Source organism: Otolemur garnettii, unplaced genomic scaffold, assembly GCF_000181295.1.
Source record: "Otolemur garnettii isolate 467f Iridium unplaced genomic scaffold, OtoGar3 scaffold00319, whole genome shotgun sequence".
Classification (NCBI taxonomy): Eukaryota; Metazoa; Chordata; class Mammalia; order Primates; family Galagidae; genus Otolemur; species Otolemur garnettii.
This window is the reverse complement of record NW_003852714.1, coordinates 424,691-431,627: the sequence shown is the minus strand read 5'-3', so window position 1 is coordinate 431,627 and position 6,937 is coordinate 424,691. Positions and strand designations below refer to the sequence as shown.

At 41.1% G+C, this 6,937-nt stretch overlaps 1 pseudogene; it reads right to left on the bottom strand.

The window, feature by feature from the left end:
- Positions 1-488: 488 nt before the first annotated feature.
- On the bottom strand, positions 489-6,515 carry LOC100964856 (annotated as a pseudogene).
- Positions 6,516-6,937: the final 422 nt, after the last annotated feature.

Genomic DNA, 6,937 nt, shown 5'->3' with positions numbered 1-6,937 from the left:
AATTTGAAATATTTTCATCCAATTGGACAACATAGCCATCATGTCATTCTCATAATTGTTGTGTTAGGACATTTATATTTAACATTTGGGAAGATTCACATGAACCCTTATAGGAAAAATCATAGGTGTGATCCCCGCAATCACCCTCCCTTCACCCATCCTCCCCCCTCCCCTCTCCTCCCTCACCCCTTTCTCCATATTCTTGGACTCCATTTGGAATATAGCTTTCCTATGATAGTTAACAATTAGTTTCTCAAATGATTTTTTAAAGACTTTTTTAAGTTTTAATCTTCATGTTTACAGTGTGTCTGGTCCTAAGTGCTTGATACTTCACAGTTATGGACAGGCACTGAGGAATGTTACAAAACTACATAAACTTTATTTTGTAACAGACTTGGGAGCAAGTCCTTGGCTTGCTTTCAGAATTCATGAATCTTTATTATATTATTAAATATTTTCTAAAAGAATTTTAAATGGTATGTACAAATTCAGCACAAAATGTCATCATCTTTTCTATCTTGATTTGAGTGTGCTGAACTACGTTGCCTTAAATCAACTACACTTATGAGACTCCCAGGGCAAAATTCTTCCCTTCAATCTGTTGCTATTATCTTCAGATTTAGAATCCATGTTGATCTCAAATTCTGTAAATTGAACATGATCCAATTTTGTTATCACATTCTTGCCATCCATGTTATTTGATGCTCTTCTCTTTTCAGGAATATTAACATTCACAGGTTCTTCCTTGATTCTTATAGATGCAGTAGGTTCATGTTTAATCTGCTATAATTCATATTTAGAATAAAGTCTGTCAGAAAAAACAAATTCAAGGAGGATTTTCTTACAGCACAAATGGTGGTGTCAGTGTGAGGTCCAAGAACTGATGATGAGGAATCTGGTGATGTACCTGTTTCATGAGTAGCTGTACTCTGGGAAGTGTCTTCTTCTGAGTCATATAATTTGAGCTGAACATGACATGCTAAACTGCATACAGCTGAAACTGTCTTGAACTGATGAACAACATTCCTTGGAATAAAATAAAGGTCATTACAATACAACTGAATCCTGGCATACTAAATGTCAGTTGATTAAGTTTTGCGTCATCAACCCACGGACACACTGGGACAGTAGAGGTTCATGTAAATCTAACTGCATTCATTGAACTACTTTTAAGAAATCTTCAGCATGAAAACAATTACATCTTTGGTTATTTGGAGTTGATCAGGCCACTCTCCATAGTGCACAGCCTTCAGTACTCCAACAGCAGCTGTAGTCTGTCATTCAAAACCCTGTCCTTTGAAGACCTGAGAGTTTGCTCTGTCTTCAAAGAGCATCTAACGGGGCTCACTGGTTCTAAGTACGTACTAAAGGTTTTTTATTTCATTGGTAGTTCTTTTCCTTTTGAAGGAAATGACTTTGGCATTTCAGCCACAGGGATCATTTGTTCTTCTGGATGCATCCACATGATGGGATCACCATCACTACCTTTTCTACTCTAATTTTAGACTAGATAGTGTCCCCCATTGAAACATACATTTTTAAAATGGTGCATTTGAATCTCACACTTCTTCATCAACTGCTCCCACCAAGGTTATTTGTCAATTGGGCCAGCTCTGTAAGTACCACAAGAATATGTTCTTTTTACCTGAGCATAAAAACTAGACGTAGTTGTTGTCTATCTTTCTTTCCTAATATCTCCATTTTCAGCAGTGAATTGGGAAAATTAAATGAAAAGTTGTCTAAAAAGTCAAGTAAGTAAGTAGCTGCCCTATGAACAACACCTATTACATAGAAAGCTGCAGAGTTTTCACTTTCACTGAACACTAGACTCACAAACTCTTCTGCAAACCTCTTCATCTCCATATGAGACAGGTGGGAAGAGTTCATTACTGTAGGCATGGATAATTTGACGCACCATCATTAGGCTGGTGCTCGATGTGAATGAGCTATTGGAATTCCAAAGTGTCCAACCTTTTGAGGTTATTCTGAACTTGTGGCTCCTTTAATGAGACAAATGGAAATTTACTGTTATCTGAAATTTCAGAATCATACTTCTTGGTATTCATATTCTTTCCAATGTAATCCTTTATCATTTAGGATGTCTTTGGTTTCTAGATCTTCAATCTCAGATAAAAATATGAGGAGATAATCTGAATAGATTTGTTATACATATTTTTGTACGCTTCCATTTTTCATTCTCTTTGTTTCTTTTTCTTGTTCTTCTTTACTTTTTTAATTTGTAAGCCTTCTACATTTGTTTTTGGTTTTTCTTTCCCACATTTCAGCAATGTCTTTACTTCTCCTTTCTCTTTCTCTATCTCATTCGTTATTGTATATTTCTTTCTCTGTCTCTCTCTTTTTCTTTGTCTCTCTAGTTCTGTGTTTGATTTTATCTCACGGCATCTGCTTAAACTTACTGTTCTCCTGGCTGGCCGGCCAGCCTCACTCACTTCACTGAGACTGTGCCTCCTCTTCTCTTTCTCCCGCTTCTCCTTAGGTCTGCAGGACTTGGCATTGGCTGAAGAAGCAGCAGGCGGCAGTAGGAGATGGTGAGGTTGAGTGTGCAGCAGCATAGGAAGACCAGCAACTTGCGTGGTCTGAAACAAGGAAGACCAAGCTGAAGAGCTGAAAGACTGTGCCACCAGAGAAAGAGAAACTGCTCTGAGAAGAGGACCAGACAGAACAGTGAAGCTCCAAGACACAGGACTGCCAGAGCTCTGAGGCAAAGGTGCCTGCTGCCCCCTTCTCCATTCACTCTCCGTGGCGCCTTCTTCTCCTGAGTACGGACCTTCTTGGCATACAGAGAACCCAGTGGGTCCCGCGAGGTGGGCTGTGGCTTGCCTAAGAGTTCTTTCTCCCAGGCAGAGGCGGCAGTGGCCTCCACACACTGGATTTCAATAACAGGATATTAGCAGGTGGAAGAACATATAATGTCCATGACTGGGAAAAATCAACATTGTTAAAATGTCTATACTTCCCAAAGCAATCTACAGAGCTAATGCAATTTCCATTAAAATACTAATGTCATACTTATATATCTTAAGAAAAATAATTCTATATTTCATATGGAACCAGAAAAAACATGGAGTAGCTAACAAAATTTTGTGACATAATAACAAATTTGGTAGCATCACTTTTCTAGATTTCAAATTATACCATAACACTATCATTATCATAATGGCATGGTTTTGGTAAAAATAGAGTCATAGATCTATGGAACAGAACAGAGACTACAGAGATGAAACCAGCCCTATATGTCCATCTGATCTGTGGCAAAGCAAATAAATAAAAGAATACACTTGGGGAAGAATCCCTATTCAATAAATTGTGCTAGTAGAACTGCTTACCCACATGAAAAAAAAACTGAAGCTAGACCCACATTTCTCACCACTTACAAGAATTAACTCATTATGAATAAAAGATTTACATCTAAGATATGAAACTATAAAAATCCTGGAAGAAAGTGCTGGAAAAACTCTTAATCTTATCAGCCTAAGGAAAGTGTTCATTAAGAAGACTTCACTGGCAATTGCAGCAATAATTAAAATAAAAAATGGGACCTGAACAAGTTAAAAAGATTCTGCACAGCTATAAACATAATCAACAAAGCAAAGAGACACATTTCAAGATGGGAGAAGATATTTATATGTTACAAATCTGACAAAGGGCTAATAATCAGAATATACAGAGAACTAAAGAAAATAAACAAGAGAAGAGTAAACAACCCTATTAAAAACTGAGCAATACACATGAACAAAAATTTTCCTCATGAGGACAAATGGCTAAGAAACACATGAAAAAGTGGTCAATGTCCCTAATCGTCGAGCAATGCAAACAAAATAACTTTGAGATATCATTTAACCCCTGTGAGAATGGCCCACATCACAAGCTGCCAAAGCAACAGATGCTGGCATCGGTGCAGAGAGAAGGGAACTCTCATCCACTGTTAGTGGGACTATAAACTAGTATGGAAAGAAGTATGGAGATTCCTCAAAGAACTAAAAGTAGACCTTCCATTTGATCTTGTAATCCCATTAATAGACATCTACTCAAAATAAAAATGACATTTTACCATAAGGACATTTACACTCAAACGTTTATAGCAGCACAATTCACGATTGCAAAGATGTGGAAACAACCCAAGTCCCCTTCAACACATGAATGGCTTAATAAATTGTGGTATATGTATACCATGGAATATTATTCCATCATAAAAAGATGGATATTTTGTATCTTTTGTAACAACCTGGACAGGATTGGAGAGTATTCTCCCAAGCAAATTATTATAAAAATGGAAAAACAAGTATAACATGTACTCAGTACCAGTTTGAAACTAGTGGATTAACAATTACATTTTCACATGAGAGAAAAACTAAATTGAATTAAAATAGGGCAAAGTGGGAGAAAGGTTTGGAGCAGTTCCCACCCAATAGTTATATTGCATGGGTATATGGTACACTTCCTTGGTGAAGGACAAAACTACAATTCAAACTTTAACCTTATAAAAACAATTTATGTAAGCTGATCCTATGTTCCCTCATAACCAATTTAAATTTACAAGAAGAACCACCTCAGGGCAGAGGTAATTAGGGAAAAGCCATTCCCTTCAAATACAGATTTATGTTTTCCAAGTCTATCAAAAAGGACCCTTTGGGATTCCTTCCATACCCTTCTACTTCTACCTCTTCCAAGTCTTTGATCTTGCCCAATGATCTGTCTCTTGCTTATTTAATTTCCTGTCTTAGGCCAGCATATAGAGCAAACCACTCTGTGGGGATGAGACATCTTGTTAAAAATAAGTTCTGCTCCTATTAAACTATTGTTACCCAAGTGGATGCTCACCAGAAATCTCCCCATATTGACAAAAGTGACTATAGACAAGAAACAGGAAAATTTTTTTTTTTTTGAGACAGAGCCTCAAGCTATCCCCCTGGGTAGAGTGCCGTGGCATCACAGCTCACAGCAACCTCTACCTCCTGGGCTCAAGTGAGTCTCCTGCCTCAGCCTCCCAAGTAGCTGGGACCACAGGTGCCTGCTACAAGGCCCAGCTATTTTTTGGTTGCAGCCATCATTGTTGTTTGGCGGGCCTGGGCTGGATTCGAACCCGCCACCTTAGAGGTGTATGTGGCTGGCGCCTTAACCACTTGAGCCACAGGCGCCGAGCCAGGCAATGTTTTTCAGCAACACATAGAGACTCAAGTATCTGCTCCAGAGCAAGCAGCTGTACAAACATTTGCTTCCTGAATTCACAAAAGGAATGCCCTTGGGTATTCTGATACCATCTTAGACTGGGCCCACAAGCATGGATTGTCACTGTTGTCAGATGTCAAAACAGCATGGAAAAGCTGTCCTTCCTACCGGATGCTGTACAAAGCTAATAGCATGAGATGTTGCAGAGCAGAACAGGAAGAAGCAAGATATTGGCAGATATCAACCCCTGAGACTATTGGAGTCCAGTGAGAAGCCTAAGTGGAACAGTTTATTTCTCCCCCCCTTGCATGTCTGACAATTGAAATGTTTCTGAGCTGCTGGAGAGACTTTATGCCCACAGGAGCCCAGAGGCTTCTTGTGAGAAAGGAATCAGGCTCCCAGACCCCTAAGATACCTCCTGCCTCCACAGACCAAGCTAGGATGGCAAGTGTCATATTGCTTCTTCATTCACCATGTACCTTTGTCCCTACCAGGGGCTTCAAATGCTCAGGTCTTTTATATATATAGACATTATATATATATTTTGAGACAGAGCCTCAAGCTGTCGCCCTGGGTAGAGTGCTGTGGCATTACAGCTCACAGCAACCTCCAACTCCTGGGCTCAAGCCAGTCTCCTGGCTCCTCCTCCCAAGTAGCTGGAACTACAGGCAGCAGCCACAATGCCTGGCTATTTTTTTTTTTTTTGGTTGTAGCCGTCATTGTTGTTTGGCGGGCCTGGGGTTGGATTCAAACCTGCCAGCTCAGTTTTATGTGGCTGGCGCCTTAGCCTCTTGAGCCACAGGCACTGAGCCGAAGCCCTCAGGTTTTATCTTGCTTGTTCCAACACAGACATTTCCTAACTCCATCTCAGACTACAGAAGCCACAGTGGGGGAGAGGGATCCAGTTGTTTCCAGGGGAATCTGCTTGACTCTAGTTTTCTGGACATTCTCCCTGGGTGGGGTGCCTCCCAGGGAGAGAGACAGACATGTGGGGAATGTTAGCTTTCCACCATCCAGACTCTTTTTCCCCCTTCTCCTCCCTTACCCACAGCTGCTGAGAGAGATAACTGGGTAACCACACAGAGGTTTGCAAAGAAAGTGGGGCTCAGACCCTACATCTTGGAGTTCTGTAGTGGACTGAGGGGTGACTGACCCCTGACTCTTGGCTCTACCTGGTGCTGCCTGCCCAGTGACTCCATCAGAGCAGAAAATGCCCAAAGATAGAGGGACATCAAATCTGCTTGGGTCCCCCATGTGCAACTCAGGACCACGATCAGGAATAGATCTTTGGGGATCTGGTGATAGGCCCATAAGGCAGATCCCATACACCCAGGTCTTGATTGCATTGCTCAGGGGCACAGAGGATATATTTCTGAATTTATCTTTGAAGGTGATGGTGCTCACATAGGCAGGCCATGGGGGAGAGTGCCATGTAGGTCCTAGTTACAATGTGCTCCTAGGGTACCCCGACCCCCACAAGACGGCAACACTCTCAGCTCAGTTGGGCAGAGAACCTCCTGGCCAGCATCACAATTATGGGGGAACTTGGCTGGCTTGAGTTATTGCCTGCTGGCAGACATTGAGAAAAAAAAAAAAAAGGAGCAGGGGAGGACAGAGAGGAGTGAGGGTCACTTTAGACTGCCAGATTATGTATCTTAGATGGACCCACTGCCCCAAACAGAATTTCTGGCTGGATATGGCCACTTCAGCCTTCCCCGGTGGCTTTATAAAGAAGCTGAGAGCAGAT